Below are 20,074 nucleotides of genomic sequence, written 5' to 3'. Positions count from 1 at the left end.
ACTTATTAGATAGTGATTAGGGTAGTATTTTCAAAGTTAAAGCTTTCAGAGGGAAAACTGCTTGGAACCTAGAATTCTGTAAATGAACAAAATACTCAGAATGAGGACAATTTTTCCACTCCATCCCTTTGCACCTTTTCAGAAAGAAATGACTTGCTTGTGTAAGTAAAAGAAATGAGAGACCCAGTAATGAAATCTCAGTAGTGAGACCTCCTGAGGATTTACCCTAAGAATGCAGATGAAAGATATTTCAGCAGCAATATTGAGGCCTTCACAGTTATCAATAGCAACAAAACAGGAAGTTGCAGGATTTCCAAAGAATTCCTTAAAAAATAGTTTTACTTTACAAAAATCTTGGTTAAAAGTAAAATACTAAAAGGATGTAAATAAGTGGTCTTGGTAAGCATAAACCCTGGGATCAGACTCCAGCACCATTAAAAGCAAGCCTTTGATTCTTCTTGTCATCAAGATCATAGGCAATTGAAATCTTTAGTAAAGGCAAAAATCTAGAAGCCCTGGTCCAAAGCAGAAACAAGATAAAAGTGATAATACTAGTAATTAATAGTAAGCAATGAAGATATGGGGGGGGATCTGTCTGATGAAGACATCTAGGAAAATTCTCTTTCAATAAGGGTAAGTGTAATAAAATGGTTTACATTTCCCTTTCCACAAATTGTTTCATACCATTTGATCATATAGCCATTAAGATTGACAAAATTTTGATATTGAAAAAGATAATCAATTTTTAAGACAAAGTTAAAGACAAAATGAAGATACAATTATTCTAATAGCAAATATAAATGTTTAGCATAATGAGATCACTTGGGAGGCAGAGACAGGAAGATCCTTGTAAGTTTGAGGCCGATCTTGTCTAATAGTGAGTTTGAGGCCAGTGAGGGTTGTGGAGTAACATCCTATCTCAAAAATAAATAAGCAATGGCATGTAAAATAAAAACATGGTATTGCTAATGATAGTTGAAACATGTAAGAAAGTGAAAGACTGAGAATTTGTTGATCTTGTGTAAGAAGGAGTTAAGAGATTCTGGCATCAGTGGACCAAGAGGTATAGAATAAGCTATATTCTTTCAAACTTTCACATAGAACTTAATATATATAATAAGAATTATAAAGAAGAGAATGGAAGAAGAAAACTGAAGTATTGTAATTAAACTAAAATCTCATTGTTCATTTACAAACGTGTGAACTTTTTTTTAAGTGAGGAGTGGAACCAAAAGTGGTAATGTGTTTGTATTATTCCAAACCATGGGACCAGAGTAGCAGAAAATAGTTTGATATATCTATTTTTAGCGAAGTAATTTTCAAACTGTGGGAGTGAAATTGATTTTGTGGGATGTGACCTGTGGTTTTTCAAAGAAGAAGAAAACAGAAATATTAGAGTGAAAATTGTGAAATGTTTTTCACCTTTTTATGTAAAAATTGTGTTCTATCTGATCTTGATCAATAAATGGAAGTAGAATTGATTATGAGACAATGACTAGTCTGTATTTTTCAGGCTGCTTAATGTCTTTAATTTTTCTACTCATCTCTGTTATTTGAGTTTTTAAAACTTACACTTTCATTGTGATAGTTTATAACATTTTTAATATAGAAATCTCAAATTTGTAAGTTTCTACAATAGTGTATTCCTAATAAGTGAATATTGGGCCATATTCTTTTTTTATCCTTTTTTATTTGAATTAGAAACAAGATTGATTTACATGAAAATCCAGTTCGCTTCTCGCTCCTGTCCTCCCCTACCACCCCCCCAACTAAAACCCTATCTATCACATATCCTTTCTTCTATTCTTCACTTGACTCAACCTTTCTGCTCCCTCATGACCTCTGCATCCTTCCTCTTCTTCCCTTCTCATTCTCATAACTCCCTCCCCCCTCTTCCCATGTTCTCAATTTGCTCAGGGGATCGTAACCCTTTCCCCTTCTCCAGGGGACCATGTTTGTCTCTTTTAGGGTCCTCCTTGCTTACTAGTTACTCTGGCAGTGTGGATTGTAGGCTGGTAATCCTTTACTCTATGTCTAAAAACTACATATGAGTGAATACATATGATGATTGTCTTTTTGTGATTGTGTTACCTTGCTCAGAGTGGTTTCTTTTATTCCATCCATTTTCCTTCAAATTTCAAGTTTCCATTGTTTTTTTCTGCTGAGTAGTACTCCATTGTGTAAATGTACCACATTTTCTCTATCCATTCTTTAGTTGAGGGGCATCTAGGCTGCTTCCAGTTTCTGGCTATTACAGATAGTGCTGCTATGAACATTGTTGAACAGATGTCCTTGTTGTATGAATGTGCTTCTTTTGGGTATATGCCTAGGAGTGGAATTGCTGGATCTTGTGGTAGACTGATTCCCATTTTCTTGAGGAGTCACCATACTGATTTCCAAAGTGGCTGTACAAGTTGGCACTCCCACCAGCAGTGGAGAAGTGTTCCCCTTTCTCCACATCCTCTCCAGCATAAACTGTCATTGGTGTTTTTGATTTTAGCCATTCTGACAGGAGTAAGATGTATCTCAAAGTTGTTTTGATTTGCATTTCCCTGATGGCTAAGGATGTTGAACACTTTCTTATGTGTCGTTCAGCCATTTTAGATTCCTCTATTGAGAATTGTCTATTAGTTCTGTACCCCACTTTTTAATTGGATTGTTTGGTGTTTTGGAGACTAGCTTCTTGATTCTTTGTATATTTTGAAGATCAGCTCTCTGTCAGATGTGGGGTTGGTGATCATCTTTTCCCAGTCTGTGGGCTGCTATGGGCCATATTCTTGAGAAGGAAAATGATAAACTATACCCAAAAAGGAAAAGTTTAAGAATAATTGTGTGTGTGTGTGTGTGTGTGTGTGTGTGTGTGTGTGTGTGTGTGTGTGTATGTAGAGACTGGAACAGGATGTCTGTCAGGTACCCATCTCCCCACTTTATTTCCTTAAAACAGAATACATTGCTGAATCTGGAGTGGCCATCATTTAGTCTAAGTAATCTTGCTGTCCCCACCTTCCAGATTATAGACACCTGCAAAGCCACATCCAACCTTTTTATATGTGGGTACTGGAGATCAAACCCAGGTAGCAATATTACGCACTTAGTTATCTCCCCAGTTTCGAGATAATATTAATGTTTAGAGATTACTCAAGACTTAATGGAATAAAGCTGACAAAAACAAGGGCAAGAGTTTAAGATGGTAGGAGTCCAGGCAATAAATTCGGTAGGAAGACAGTTTAAATGTCATTGTCACAAAGGAAATCAGTTTTAAGAATAAGCTTGAACTAATAGGTTATTGTTTATTTTTGAGACAAGGTCTCACTGTGTAGCTGACTCACTAGCTTAAAACTCAAAGAAATTTGTTTGCCTCTGCCTCCCAAGTGGTGGGATTAAAGGCATGGGCCAACATGCCTGGCCTCTCAATAGTTTCTCTACTGGATTTGCTTTACAGTTCTGGGAGTGCTTTAAGGTAAAAGCGGCACAACAGTGATGTGCAGAACATAGCAACTGCCCTGGAAGGACCTATGGGCCATAACAACCAGTTGACCAATCAACACAGGACAGGTCACCCAAGCCCGGAAGCCCTCCAATCCTGGGACTGTTGCAGACCCATAGACACTCCCCTTGCTCTACCCAATACATTTCCCCCACTTGCAGCCCCTTGGGGTTCTTCTCCAGCCATCCACCATGATGAATAGATGAAGGGCCCGAGCTAATGGGGTTAACTCATTAAACAATAAAAGACTCTTTGCTTTTGCATCAGAATGGGTCTCTTGGTGATTTTGGTGGTTCAGAATTTGGGCACAACAGTTCTAGACATATATAAAAACTAACACCATGTGTCAGTGGAAAAATGTAGTTAATGGAGAGGAGAAGGGGATGTATGTGCTGAGGAAGATGAGAGCAGCCAATCTGAGCTTGCTCTGAGTTAGAGTGCTTCTGGGCCTTTCAGGTTCTACTTACTCCTGTGTAATCCCAGGGAGGGGGTTAGGACACCATCTTTAAATAACAAGAGCTTTAAACAAAGCACTTAGCAAAATGTTGTAAAAATGATCCCCAAAGGTCTGTTCCAGGTTGGAGAAACCCACAGGAACAGTTGGCCTGAACAAGGGAGAGCACATCGACCCCAGATGCTGTCTGGGAGGCTAGTACAAGACTGATCCAGACCCCTGAACATGGATGTCAATAAGGAGGCCTCTGCACTCCAGGGAGCCTCTGGTGGTGGATTAGTATTTTTCCCTGGTGCAAGAAGGGACTTTGAAAGCCCATCCCACGTGAAGGGTTACACTCTGGCCCTGGACACATGGGGAAGGGCCCAGGACCAGCACTGGAAGATTTGGTGGTCGTTGCAGAGCCCCCCGTTGAGGGCCCTACCCTGCCTGGGGAGTGGTGGGTGGATGGGGTGGAGGGTAGGCTGGGGGTGGGGGAGGAGGAATGGGGGTATGGGGAGGGAGAGGGATGAGGGACTTACATGTGAAACAAGCTTGTTCCCGAACTAGAACTAAAAAAAAATAAAATAAAATAATAGTAAAATAAAAAAATTAAAAAAAAGATCCCCAAAGACTGGGGTGTTTGGAAAGCTTGTCCCTAGCTGTGGGTGCCATTTTCATCAAGCTGTGGCCCCTTTGAGATGTGGGGCTTCTCGGGCAGAAGTAGGTCTCTGGAGTGGATAAGCCACCACTGCCTGTTCCAGCCCCTGGATGGAAGCAACTTGGGTTACCATGAGTATATCTTCTAAAGCCAAGTCAGCACAACCTTTCTTCCTTTAGGTTGCTTCTGTCAGATATTTGGTCACCACAGCATAAAAATGACAATATCCCTTTCCAGTTTTTTAAAAAAGTCTCATGTAGCCCAACGTGAATTTGCTAGGTAGCTATGCAGAGGAGGATGGCCTTGAACTCTGGATGTTTCCTCTCTCTCCCTAGAGTTGGGATTCGAATGTGCACTACACTTCCAGTTGCATTGGACCTATTGACCATGATGTGAAGGCTCTGATGTCAGTCTGTAGTGCCACTGGGAGATGGTAATGGTGGAAACTTGAAGAGGTGGGCCTAGTGGAAGAAAGTACAGTCATTGGCACTATAACTTTGAAAAGGATACTGGAAGCCGAACCCCTTTTCTTCCAATCTTGGTCCCAGCTACCATTCTGTAAGCAGCTTTGCTCCACCACTCTTTCTCCTCGACTTTCTGCCTTACCAGGTCCCTTAGCAATGGGGCTAAGCAACCATAGATGGACACCTCTGAAACCAGGCCCAAAATAAACCTTTTCTCTTTTGAACTTACTTAACTCAGGTATTTTGTCACATCAATGGGAAACTGACTAACACAATGGCTTATGCCCATTAATAAAAGTTATATCGTAAGACATGGTTTTTATTCCTAGTCCATTGCTGTATCTAAGCCTAAATGTGCTATCCAGTCAGAGATTGTTGTTCATTCACTTCCAATATTTTCCCTGACTCTTTTTCTCATGCTTGACTTTCTTTATATTGTAACAAAGCATTCATATCAATTGAGTCAATAAATGAAAAGCAAATTTAAAATGAACAATTTTTATTATTCTCTTTAAGAGTAAAGTTTTAAAACCATAATTCAACGTGTTTAGATTTTTTAAAAAAACTTACTGTTATATGGTAGAAGATACCAATTTAAATGATTTTTTTAAAGATGTCTAGCCAATTATCCTGCCATTTTATTATTGAGCCATCTTTTATTTTCTTACTCATTAAATATTTTGACTGAATACGCTTTCATTTCAATGTACCCACTTTATTCCTTTTTATGATTATTTGGTTTTTTTTGTACCAGTATATTTTTGAAAGGCTGAGTTGGATTCAAAATCTACTTACCCAAATAACACTCACTTTTGGTATTTTGGTTTTGCTGATGTGTTTAGGGAAAGGTATTAATATGAGGTCTGTGACTCACTTTCATGTGGTATTTGAATACAAGAATTACTGGAGTCTCTTGTGTTAAAGGTTTGAAAGCTAGCTGGCGGCCTTTAGGTCATATAGACTCTAGTTTCATCAATAGATATGTCAGTTATTGATGAACTCATGGTTGAATGGAGGGACCCAAGTGGAGAGGAAGCAGACCACTGGAAACACCCTTGAAGGGAATATTTTCTCTCTGCCTCTTGCTTTTTTTTCTTTGCCTCCCAGCTTGCAAGAGGTGAGCGAGTTTACTTGGCCATGCATTCCAAGCGCGCCTTCCCTTGACACAAGCCTGCAGCAGTAGGCCAAGTGACGAGGTTCAGAAGTCTGTGAAACTATGAGCAAATACATTGTTCCTCTCCTAGATATTTTTCTTAGGTATTCTGGAAGAGAGAGGAAAGCAAGCACTTGTAATATGGCAAGTACAGTGTTCACTCTACCAGTCTTTTAACTCTTGTGTGAGTTTGGAGGGTTTGGGGCTTTTTAATACAGTGAAAGAATTTTAATAAACTTTTAAAAGTTGAAGCAAAATTTACTTACAATAAAGTTTGAAATAAGGGAAACCCTGTTATAAAAGAAAACAAAAAAAGCATAAGGAGTCTCTAAAGCTTTATCAATAAATATATATCCTATAAATATATATCCAATAAATATATATCCTGAGGTTTGTGGCTCAGCTGTCAGGAGCACTGGCTGCTCTTACACAGCACCTTGTCTGTCTCCCGGCACCCACATCAGGCTACTCACAACCACCTGTATCTTCAGCTCCAGGGCTACACAATGTCTCCACAAGAACCTGCATTCTCACGCATGTGCCCATCCACAGATGCACATAATTAAAATGATTTTCAAGCTATAAAAATAAATACATAGCCTGTAATTTTAAACAAATAAAGCTAAATCTATTATGTATTTTAATATAATCTAAAGTGCTGGTGGTTGAATCCAGAGCCTCACACAGGCCAGACAAGCACTGTTGCTATTGAGCCACACAGGTCCTCAACTTTTAAAAATGTTTATTTATTCATTTATTTGTGTGTGTGTGTGTGTGTGTGTGTGTGTGTGTGTCTGTGTGTCTGTGTGTGTGTCTGTGCGCGCACGCGCACACAGTTGTCAGGTTGGACCATCTCACTGGCATACATGGTTAAAAACTTTTTTTGAAATGTGGTATGGCTGTGTCACTCTGGCTGGCCAAGAACTCACTAGACAAGGTTGACTTCAAGCTTTCAGCTGTCTTCTGCTTCTACCTCTGAAGGTTTATAGGTAAGTACCACCCTACCTAACTTTTTCCTCTTTGTTTATACTTTAAGTCTATATAGTTTGTAGAACTTCTGTAACTTTCTGGGGATAAAGTATAAAAAAATCATAGAAGTGATATTTGAATGAAGAGCTGAGATATAAATATTAAAGAATAAGGTTGTACCAAAACAAAACAGTACCAAAAAACAAAACAAAACAAAACAAAAACCTTGCTTGAAAGGACACATGTGTGTGGATTTGTGTGTGTGTGCAAAGCTAATGCCTAAGATATTTAATGAGGCATTGCAAAATGAGTCTCTCCACCCTGTCACAAGGGAGGTAGAGTCAAGGTTCAGACAACTTTGTTTAGAAACTTTGGAACCATGTGTTAAAGAATGTGAGCGGTCTGCCACGACCTGCTGCCAAGCACGTCAGTCACAAGCTTACCATGTGCTTACTGCCTGCTCCCAGGAGCTGTCTCCACAAGCCAGCTAGCTGCTGACAGTTGGAATACCGTCTAGCTAGATCTCAAACTGTGTCACAACTCCATTTCCCCAAAGGTCTCCAGAAACTTATATGCTGTTTTCTCCATCTCTAGGATTAGTGGTTCTGTTCTATAAAACTACTTAATTTTGACTTTAGGTAATGATTTTAAAATTTATAAATATGAAAATCAATTTAATACTTATAAACATTAAAATGTTCCATCTTTGCTAAGCTATTAACGTTCCTGACAGATATGCTTATCCCATGAACATCTCGTGTTCTGCTGTGATGTGACATTCTATCTTCACAAACACCTTCCCAAAGAAAGTTTAAGTCATAATAAAAACAGCCAAATATGCACTAAATGCTCTGAATATCTCTTTTAACTCTCATGGGCATTTCTGAGAAAAAAATGACTTGAAAACATATTCCTGAACCCCCACCCCCATCCCAGTCCCTCACTGGAACAATTCTGGGACTAAAAGCAGCCACTAGAGAACCCTTGATATAACCAGTGCTTCAGAGGACAGATGAATGTTGTCTACAGGAGAGAGCAGGTGTGAGAACAGGCAGCCCGTTGTAAGGACAAGGCAGTTCAGTCTTCCCTATGCCCGAGAAAACAGTCTCTCTCTTGTGCATGGAGAGTCCGAGAAAAAGAAGTTTCTACCTCTGTGAAGGAGGGAGACCTGATTTTCCTACTTGTCCAATTTTGCTGTGAAATAGTAATTCTTGAAATGTTGTCCCAGACCAGAAGCAATGACATCACCTGGGAACTTGTTAGCACTTGTTAGAAATGCAATTTTCAAACCATAGCTGCAAGCCTATGAGTCAGATCTCTGAAAATGGGACCCAGCATGCTATATTTTAATGAAGCTGCCAAGAATGTGATAAACAAGACTGAGAACCCCTTGGCTAGGAAAGACAACTTAATATCCTCTGCTTGGCTGATTTATCAGTGTTAGAGAAATAAGCCACCTGGCCTGTCAAGATGTTGTAACCCTCATAGCCATTTGTAAAGTACAGAAAGTTAAAGTGCATGGTGAGTTTAGCAATTTCAGGAGGATTCACCAGCTGACCAATCAGAAAAGGAGGGGTGGAAAATGAAGATGAAAATAACTTTAATCCCAGTAATAGCTCTATTAGCTTCTCTACTAAAACTTGAGACCTAAAGAAGTTTTATAATTTGTCCAAAATCATACTACCAAGTAACAGAATCAGAATTTGAACTCTGGACTATTTAATTCCAAGTCCTTTGTCTTGTGCTTTATATTCTAATTTAGTCTTAAGTATTCCTCAACTGTTTCTGTAAAATATTGTTGTGCATTTGGCTTTGTTTTAAATTGTGATGTGACATTACAGAGATCACATAAGGAAAGTGCATTTGTCTGCATGTATATGAAACATATATATGGTGGGGGGAGAGAGAAAGGGAGAGATCACTATATATTTATACATATTTCATTGCACAGCTGACACTTACATAATTACTACCTCGCAGAGAATCATCCAGAAGCCCTCAAATGCCTCTTTTCTCCTTGAAGGTGACCATAAACTAGACTCTCATGATAACTCTTTATTTGTCCTTGGCTTAATGATGTTCTCAAATCACATAGCTTGTTGTTTTCTTTTCCAGCTTTGAACTTTATAGGAAGGAAATCACAGTGTGCATGTTTTTTTGTGCCCCGCTTCTGCTCATCATTGTGTTTGTAGCATTCACTAAGGTTGTATGCCACCATTCGTTTTCATTGCAGTATGTGTGTCACTGAGTTCTGATACACATTTTTCCTGGGATTGATTTCTTCATCCGGTCACTCTCTAAGTTCATGAATTTGGTAAAACATTTATTACCTAAATTATACTGGCAGCCCCTAACTATTCCCGTTTCTCTAGGTTGCCAGACTGCAGCCACAAGAATCTTTCTAAAAATCAACATGGATCATATCCCTCCTGTCAAAGGAAGCTGTGGGAGAAGATGGCTGAGAGACTCTCAGTCATCACACTATTCAGGGCACTGGGACTCTTTTGAGGATTGTGGATTTTATTCTAAAGCCAATAAAAGGCCCAATTTGACTGATAGTCTTTGCTTTCTAGTATCAGAAACTACTTCCCCAAAGTCCCTTTGGTGATTAGACCTGCAAGAATACAATCCAGTTTTCCAGGCCTGCATTATGCTCTGATGCACAGTCCCTTGGGATTTTAAGCAAGCACAGTGGGTTCACCACTTGGTTAGCATAAAGCTGATAGGCAGTCAGAATGTGAAGGGGAAAAAGAGGTTTTTTTATTGCGTGTTGTACAAGCAATGTGAGCACTGGGGATAAGTCCTAAAGCTATGTGTCTTTCCAAATAAAGACAGTAAGGGGTTTCACTGGAGAAATTCATACATTTTCATTTTGAGAAGAAAGAGTGATCATCACATGTAGAGGTGGACACATTCCTGGACAGCATGTTTCACATATCACATGTTCAAAACTGGCAAATGAAAGCAGTGTCTGCATGTGTGAAATTATAATGAGCAAGGCTTACACTCTCAGGTGTGTCCAACCTTCAGCCCTTGGGCTCACATTCTACAAAACTGCCTACTCATTCTGACTCTGTCTTCTAGATGATACAGAGTGAGCTTTGCTCATTATAATCTCATGTATTGTTTAATGCTCCACTTAGGAGATTTGCCAACTTTGAACATACAATATATGAAGAAGAATGATATTAAAGTGGTCATGCTCAGGCATGTACCCACCTCTACATATGCTGAGTGGTTTTCCCAAAATGAATGTAAAGCCCCTTGCTTGCTTTATTTGGAGAGAAACATTGCATTAACAGATATACCAGTGCTAATTTCTTCTAGTTTCTGGTAGCCCAGGTATTCTTGGCTGTGACAGTATAACCTCAATCTCTGCCTGCATCTTACATGGCTACTTCCTTGTATCTTTGTCATTTGTGTGTGTGTGTGTGTGTGTGTGTGTGTGTGTGTGTAGATAGTGTCATTGGACTTATTGCTTACCCTAATCAAGAATATTGTTCCTAGATACTTAATTATATCTAAAAAAAATTATTTTTCCAAATAAGGTCATATTCATAGGTTCCAAATGAACACATCTTTAGGAGGACGCTATTCAACTTACTGTAGAAACTAAGTTGATTAAGTTACCTATTCTGAACTATTTGGGAGGCTACTATTAATGAAACTTCTCTAACTATTCATAGGTAGTTACAGCTTTTATACTTATATTTTTTGCCTTATAGTCTATGAATGTCCCAGTTCTAATTGCCTTAATATGAAATATAGCTAATTTTCTTTTAAATAATAACTACCCATAATGAGATTTTTTAATTTTGGCAGACATTCCTGTAAATGTTGATCAACCTACACACAGGTGCCAGAAATATTTTATATAAGTTTAAAAGATCATAATGCTAACAGACAAGATTTAAAATCTTTTTTATTTTTGAAGAAATTAAATATCTTCATTTTTTGTTTCACAAGACACTAACTACTAGGTGGGCTGAGGGTGTATCTCCACACTAGTAGAATACTTGCCTAGCCTGAGAGGCCCTGGGTTCAGCCCCCAGCACCAAATAACCAGACAGACAACAGACAGCATGACTCCATTCTATCATTTCTTTTGTTCTGAAACTTTATTAGTACTTGCAACCATTATTTATGCTATGTATGATATATTTGTCTTATATAGGAATAGACAATACTGACCATTCCACTGGCACAGAAATTAAATATCATCCATCAATTAAAAACAAACAAACAAACAAACAAACGAATAAAGTCACTCCCCTTGGCTTCCTACCACCAGTCTGTCCTGATATGTCAGGTCCATCTTTAGCAGAGCTACTGCATATGGGTTAAAGCTGTCTGCCTGTATTTACATGTGTGTGTCTGGATGCCAGTCCAGAATTCTATAAGGAAGCTTATGAAGAGGTAGGTACTTTTTAACTGTGGGCACAGGTCAGTGCTTTCTCAACCTTAGCAAACATTTCCTCACTAAATAGTGCCTGTGTTAAAGTGGGGATGGGGGTGGGGCAAGGAAGAGAATTTATGCAGTTCCAGTGAATGCCATTTCTTAGAAATGGCTTTAATGCATTATTATTTTTTTACTTATTGGGAACTTGTAGATTATTATTAGTTACACTGGTGGTTTTGTTGAATATTTGCTTCTTTTACTCAAAAAGTCTAGGAACAAATTAGGCCCACAATTTTATTTATGAAAGCCATTTAGAGTATGACTCAGGCTATTGACACTTGGCAAGAGTAAAAGAGGAAAGCATGAAGTTCTTGCTGCACTTTCCAAACAGTGTTTAAAAAATGGTGTCAAGGTTTCTTTTTTTAAAACAAGCACAGAATTGTGCAATACCCTTTGCCATTACTACTCTAGTCTTTCAAAATGCCTGAAAGTCAAACACTTCACTTTACTTAAAAGAAAGAATGCAGGTACAACTCTGTTGGAATTCAGTCACTATGAAACTTGAAAGTTAATACATTTGGAGTTTTTGCTAATGCTAATTTTATACTTTTACTTTAATCTGTTCCTTTAGTTTTCATTTTAATAAGCCTATGTCTGAAATCAGAGTTGACAAACACTCTTTTGAAACCATAGTTTCTTCATTTTGGGCACAATTCTCCACAGGATGAGGTTTAACAGAAAAGACAGTAAAGACTTTGTCAACATAGTCACAAGCTAAACTTTCTCTCTTTCTCTCTCTCTCTCTCTCTCTCTCTCTCTCTCTCTCTCTCACACACACACACACACACACACACACACACACACACACACAAAATTAAGATATAAAAAGGCTACTTTTAAAAACAATTTAAAGGGGCTGGAGAAATGGCTCAGAGGTTAAGAGCATTGACTGCTCTTCCAGAGGTCCTGAGTTCAATTCCCAGCAACCACATGGTGGCTCATAACCATCTGTAACGAGATCTGGTGCTCTCTTCTGGTATGCAGGAGTATATGCAGACAGAACACTGTATACATAATAAATAAATCTTAAAAAACAATTTAAATCAAATGTGCATTTTATTAGTCAATCTATAAGTAGTATTTACCAAATTGTATTATTAGCCTTTTCTTTAACTTTTTCTACTAGTTTATATTTTTAGCAACAAGTAACAGAGTAACAGACTAATAGTTTGTAGCCAAGAGAGTTTCTTTGTCAAGTATATCAAAAGATAGTGCTTACTGGCACTGAGGAATTTTAATGACAGGACTCTGGATTGATAGCTCTGCAGTTTGCTTTGTCCTCTCCTCATCTTTGCAAGATAAATACAAACTCTCCAGCATCACAGCTGTTTTCAAAGGCAGGAAACAAGGCACCACCAGACAAACATTTCTATTTGCTTCTTTTTCCTACAGGAAAAAAAAGTAATCTTTCTCAAGTCACCCATTTTGTAGATTTCCTCCTGTAAAAGTATGTCACAGGACTATCCCTGGCCCTAAGAGAAGTGAGAGAAATGGGTGTCAATTTTCACCTCTGTAAGGAAGAAGGGGTAGAGAATGGCCTTCGGTAACCATGTTGTATAACTCATGTTTTGGTGAGTGTAGATCCAGTGATCTTAAGTGGAGTAAACTTCATCTGTATGGCCACACAGCACACACTCTCTCTCTCTCTCTCTCTCTCTCTCTCTCTCTCTCTCTCTCTCTCTCTCTCTCACACACACACACACACACACACACACACACACACTCACACTCACCCAACTTTCCCTGTTAAATTTCATTCTCTTTGCCTCGATTTTTCAAAATTAGAAGTTGTTAGATTGCTTTTCAGCAACTGTTATAGAGTACACTAGTATCTACTGGGGAGAGAATTGGGTATGGCTTTACACATAATATTTATCAATTCAATCAGAAATATCTTTTGAGTGCCTAGTATGTACCAGACGCTGTTCTAGGTTTTTAGCTATATGTGGGAAAAGGGAGCCCTGAATCTTGAGGGAGCCCACATCCTAACAGATCACTGTCCACATTTTAAATGTGAGTGTCATTTTCCTAAGTGTGTTTTATTCAAAAGGAACCATGTGAGTGAAAACATGGATATGTGGATCTGTAAGTCTTGTTAGAGGAACAGCAAGTAGTTCCATGAATGACAGAATATATAATCCTCGCCTATAATGGGAGTATAGGTGACTGTCAGGCTGTCATGAATTATGACCAAGGAAATGTGAGTTTTGCCAAATCCACTCAGATCTCTTATTGGTACTTGCTAGCTACCTTCCCTAGGACTGCTGACAGACACTTGGACCTTTTCTTATCTCAGATGGACTCAATGCATTTTCCCTGAAACCTGAATTTCCTGATTTGATAAATGCACTGCAGTTTCCTTAGCTTAAGCCCTTTCTGGCCTCCTGCCTCTAATCTCATACCCCTCTAATTCATTATCCCAGGTTGCTTTTTTTTATTATTGTTGCTTACTTGTTTGTTTTAAGGAGGATCTCATTATATAACTCTGGACTAGACTGGCCTTGAATTTGCCTCTGCCTCCCTAGTGCTGGGATTACAAGTGTGTGCAACACATCGAGCTGCCTTGAATGTGACTTTCCCCCCCCTAAAATTTATGTAACCCAGAAATCATCTTTGAGCACAAAAGAAATACCTGTAAATTTAGGGAATGGGGACTATGGAAGGAGTTATTATATTTGCATCAATTTGCTGTATAAGAAATTACCACAAAGTTAGAAGTTTTTTACTACTTTGTAGTTTCTGTGGATCAGGAGAACAGACACAATGTAGCAGGCTGTATGCTTGGGTCTCACAGGACTGAATCCAAGGACTGATAGGTCTGTGTACTTGTCTGGATGCTTGACTGTGAAAGAATTTGCTCCAACTTGACTCAGTTTGTTGGCAGAATGTATTGGATATGACTGTAGAATAAGAACTCTAGTTCGTTTCTGGTTAGCAATCAGTTGAAGGCTACTCCTCTTAGCTCCTAAAGGCCTCTGGTAGTTCCTAGAAGCTGGCCCAGTTAGCAATCTTTAAAGTGAGTCTGCCAGCAATACTGTGGGAGTGACTTCCTAGCATTCTCAGCATCGCTGTATTTTATTAGCTATATAAACAAGTTACAAGCCCCACCTCTTCTTAGGGGACTATAAGTTGTGGTGATGTGAACACTAGGAGACAAAGATCACTGGGAGCCAACTTTGAGTCTGTGCCATGTCTTCCCTGCCTTGGAACTTCCTGTGGGTGCTATCTCTAAAACTGATTTTGAAGTGAGACTTAGTGTCCACAAAAATGAAACAGAAACAGAAGAGAATATCTTTGAGAGGATGTGGGAGTGTGCATGCCTTTGGCCATTTATCTGTTTTTCTCATTTCCGCCCTTTCTCTACAGAAAGCCACGCAGCAGTCCAGCGTTTCTAGCTCTCCACTTACAGACTTGTACAGAACATCTCTTCAGGGCTAAGGAAAGCAATTCTTCCATTCATGTTCTTTATAAGGCGGCTGAAATGAAGTTATAAAAGCTTTTTTTTTAATTTAAAAACACCTCTTTGTTGCTTCTCTGTTGATGCATACTAAGAATAAGAAATGTCAAGTAAATTCAGATTCCCAAAGGTGGTACATCAGTTCCTGCCTATCCAGCCATTCAAGTTTTGAGGAATTATTTTTCAGGTTGCTTCCTAATTCAGAAAGTTGACTACTACACTTCTTTCTCCCTATAATGAGAGACTTTTTCCTCCTTTTCTGTTACATCCTCCCCTAAATATCTACTGTACTACTCGATATATCCATAGAGCTTTCTCTTTCTTATTTTTGTAGTTCCCCATACTCAGTATGGGCTGATACTAAGATTTTATAACACTTATGTTAACTTGTTCATATGCCTTTATCTTTTTGTGAAATTGTAAATGTCCCAAAAAGGTTATCATGGGGGGAAAATAATAAGTTAACCTGGGAAGGGGGAGATGGAGCACATACTGAAAGAGTTTAGCGTGTAAGGTTCTATGTTAAGTCACAGGAGGAGATGACAGACAGATCGTCTTGTAGAGAATAGGTCAGACGAAGCAGTGCAAAGCCTAGGGTTGAAATCATAGTGAACTTGCATTTACAGTGTCCCAAGTCTTCAATGTTTATATTGTAGCTAGTGTGTGTGTATGTGTTCATTCAATACACACACACCCCGGCCATAGCACACATGTGGAAGTCAGAGAAGAACTTGGGGCAATTGGTTCTCTTCCCCCACCACATCTGTTTAGGGATCAAACTCAAGTGCTCAGGCTTGGCGATAAGTGTTTTTCCCTGCTGATCCATCTTGTCATCCCAGGTCTTTAGATACTTATATTCTACTTAGTTTTTAATTACTTTAAAATTTTTCACTAAAGAGGTTATAAGTGTTATAGAGTAGTTTAGACTGTAGATGGTTTTTATTTAATTAAAAAATATTTCCAAGAACAGAATTGAATCGAAATAATCCTTAAATAAAATACTCTTCTTTATATTTTGAGCAACTTGAATAATTTTTAGCATCTTTACATCTTAGTAAATGTTTGTCGGAAATAGAACTTCTGTGGTATTTGGGCCATACTGTAGAAGCTCAGTCTTGTCATCTCAGACACTATCAAGAGACGACTCCTGAGCAAATTAAAGGCCAAAATGTTCAGCAATAAAGCTTAAAGTCCTTTAGGCTTGTGGAATTGTTCTTGGTAATCATCTGATGAGGACATTGAATCTCTCTGTGGACCCGCTGCTGTCCTTGCTGGTTGGACTGTTTTCTGACAAATGGTTTCCATAAAGATCTGCAGCTTTATGAATCTTGTGTACCCTCATTTCTTGAGATTAATTTTAGATTTAAAATCTATAATTTAGGATTAAATTATAAGCAAAATTCATCTTCATTATTTATCTCAAAGTTCTTTAACATGGAACAATTCTGGTTTCAGTATTCTTCACGTAAAGATAAATTTTGTTGTTATAATTATTCATGATTAGACATGTTGTGGTAACAGTTGCAGAAAGGAAACGATGCTTCCTGTGGTTTTAGCTCCCTAATTTTTATTAATATGTTTTTGAAATAATAGTAAAGTCTTATATATATTATTCAGAATAGACTTGAGGACTGTGTTAATAACATATTGCTGTGGGGTATTCCCCAGAGAAGACTGCTCAGGATACTGGTTTAAGCCAATAGAAAGTCTTTATTAACCAGCCAGTGACTACACTGGATATTCAGGATCCCAATGTAACACCAAACTTTCCTCAAGGTGAGTGTTTAAGCACAAAAACCATGTTCTGGGTTGGCACACCTCAGTTAACAAGAACAGTTAGCCAGAAGCAGAACTACAGAAGCCAAGGCCAGGTTAGTACATTTAGACTTTCCCAGAACTGGGGACTTTGATATATTAGGTCTTTGTTTTCATTTTGGCAGCTGGCTCTGTCTATGTGGTGAGTCACAGCCAGAATGGCACTTCCATCATGGAGTCAGCTGTGCTAAGGTCTGGGGCTCCTTTACAGTATGATATGTTCCAGTTAAACTGCTCTCAAATTATTTAAAAATGAAGCAGAAGATTTTATTCACTTGAATTCTTACAGCACTGCCTCTTGGGAACATTGGATGTTCTGTATTATTATTTCTGTTTCTGTATAAAGCGACTTCCCCAGAATTCTGTGTTCCCTTTCCCCACTTGGTTGGTAGCCAAGAGCTATGACTCCACAGATCATAATAGGGTGAGGCTTATCTGTGAAGTGACTGTAAACATGCATTTTTCCATCCATGGACCAAACAGTCCATTTCAAGTTCTGTCCTAGGGACTGATTAGGGGCAGAGTCAGGAGTGAGGAAAGGCGGAGGAGAGCAAAAAGCATAAACAGTTCAATTTATCCTCAACCCTGTCTGTCATTCCACAAGCAGCTTTGTCAATACTAAAGTAGTATTTTACCTCTAATTTCCAATGTCAGCTAAAGTAACTAGGATCTCCTGCAGTCCTGAAAAGCAGTGATCTTAAGTACAATTAGATGTATTCACTGAATACACAAACTCCCAATAAAAAGTACTATTCTTGTAAACAGCATATCTGCTTCTTGATTTAAACTCTGCCCTTGACAATTTTCTGTAAGGGAGAATCAAGGCTGTGTGCATTTGATGAATATGGGCAGTTTTTCTTTTGCACTCCTCTATGTCTTTTGCTTTTTATCCCTGGCATGACTTGTTTATCTGGCAGGAGACTGTCCTGAAGAGCAGGATTGGGGAAGGCAAACTTCCCACCACAGCTTTCGAGAATGCTCACCATGGTGATTTGTAAAGATGGGTCTAGCTGCCCTGCAGCAAGAAAGAAAGGAAAGTATAAGTGGGGTTAGGATAAGAGATCATCTGGCTACTTTCCCAGCTCATTAATTTTTATGCTCCCAAAGCCTGAAATATGAACTAAAAGTAATACCTTTCCTTAATGTGTATGGTGCAAGCACTGTCCTGGATTGAAGCGAAGAATTAGCTAGGCAAAATTGCACATCACAATCCCCAAAATGAGACGTATTGTTGAGGAAAGACTTTTTGAAAGAAAACTCCCCACAAAGGCAGCTAACTTAATGTCATTTTATTTTCACACTGTTACTCGTACTTCTCCGGTGATAGTTCAAGTGTGGGAACTGAAAATCGGAAAATCAATGTAAAACTTAATGTAGAAGCATAATATTGTTGCTAATATTTCCTACATTTCTAAAGCTAGACATTAAAATTGTGTGTGCCCATATTCAATAGCTTAAGTTTCCAAAACATGTCTAAAGATACTTTATATGTAGTTGAACACTGAATTTATAACATAGAAGAATAAAATTGAGGAGCACCCAGGGCCAGATTCAATCCTCAGAGTGTTTCTTAGCAGTTAGTGAGAATGTGTCATTTTTCTTTTATGTCTGTTTTGTAAAAATAGTGCAACATAGGAAGTATAATATTTTAATAGTAATTTATATATTAAGAGCTGTTAAGCACAAATATTTTTAAAATGGAAAAATGAGCCAGGTGGTGGTGGCACAAGTCTTTAATCCCAGAACTTGGGAGGCCGAGGCAGGAGGATCTCTGAGTTCAAGGCCAGTCTAGTCTATAGAGTGAATTCCAGGACAGCCAGAGCTACATAGAGAAACATGCCTCAGAAAAAAAAAAAAAATAGGAAAATGAAGGGTTTGGGACTTAAGCAAATAGAAAGCACTGACAGATTATGTAACTTACTACACAGTTACACACAAAGATTTTAACATGCTAGCTCTATACTTTTCAATAATATAGTATGGAAACTTGTACTTTTGAAGTTTACCTTGTACAAATTCTGTAAAAAGAAATAATGCTAACTAGCATGTATTCTGTGATAGCTTTAGGTGTTAACCTGATGCAATCTATGGCTACTTGGTATGAAAGAGCCTCATTGAGATATTGTCTGCATTGAATTCACCTGTGGGTATGTTTGTGTGGGATAGTTTTAATTTAGTTCATTGATATGGGTAGACCCAGCTCACTGTGGTTCATACTATTTCCTATGCAACGTGTCCTTAACTATATAAGAGTGGAGAAATGAAACAGAGCAAATAAGAAGTAAATATATATAAATTAACTTCTCTCTGCTCTTGACTATGGATGTGATCTATGACTGAAGTTCTTGCCTTGATTTACCCACAATGATGAACTGTAACCTAAAATTTTAAGACAATCAAACCCTTTCTCCCATGAGTTGATTTTTGTCAGAGTATCTTCCCACAGCAACAAAGCCAAAACTAGGGCATATACCATACACACACACACACACACACACACACACACATATATATATATATATATATTTATATATATACATACATATGTATATATATTTAAGCAATAAATATAATGACTGAGGCTGGAGATATAGTTTAGTGGCAGAGAGAGCTTTCATAGAATGTACATGATCTTGATGCCTTTTTAAAGTTATACAGTCTTCACTATATCTCATTGAAAACTTTTGTTCTATTGTTTCTAGTCAAGCAAATATATATCAGAATATCTTCTGTTATTGCTAATCTATGTAGCTTTAAAAAGAAGATATGTGAACATATATGATGATTTCCATTTAAGAAAGTGGCATCTGAGTGTGGAGGAATATGCTTATAATCCCAGACTGAGACAGGAGGAGGATCTCAAGTTTAAGGCTAGCCTGGGTTTTATGGGGGCACACTACAGGGAAAATAAAAGGGGACAGGAATAAATAAAAGAGAGAATCCTATTCATATTATATTAATATAATTGTACACACATATAAAATCCTAGTCATACTCATATGTAACTAAAATACCTTGTTGTTTTCCATATTGGAGATTGAACCTGGGTTCTTTGGCATGTTAAGCAAGTTTTCCATACTGAATTACATTCTTAGCCCTTAAAGCACATTATTAAGGAAGTAGTGCTTGTGAAGGAACCAGCTTCCTTTTGGCAGCCATAACAGCCGAACACATGC

The sequence above is a fragment of the Cricetulus griseus genome, assembly GCF_003668045.3.
Source record: "Cricetulus griseus strain 17A/GY chromosome 1 unlocalized genomic scaffold, alternate assembly CriGri-PICRH-1.0 chr1_1, whole genome shotgun sequence".
NCBI classification, from domain to species: domain Eukaryota; kingdom Metazoa; phylum Chordata; class Mammalia; order Rodentia; family Cricetidae; genus Cricetulus; species Cricetulus griseus.
The sequence above is the reverse complement of the archived record's forward strand: the minus strand, read 5'-3'. Positions refer to the sequence as shown.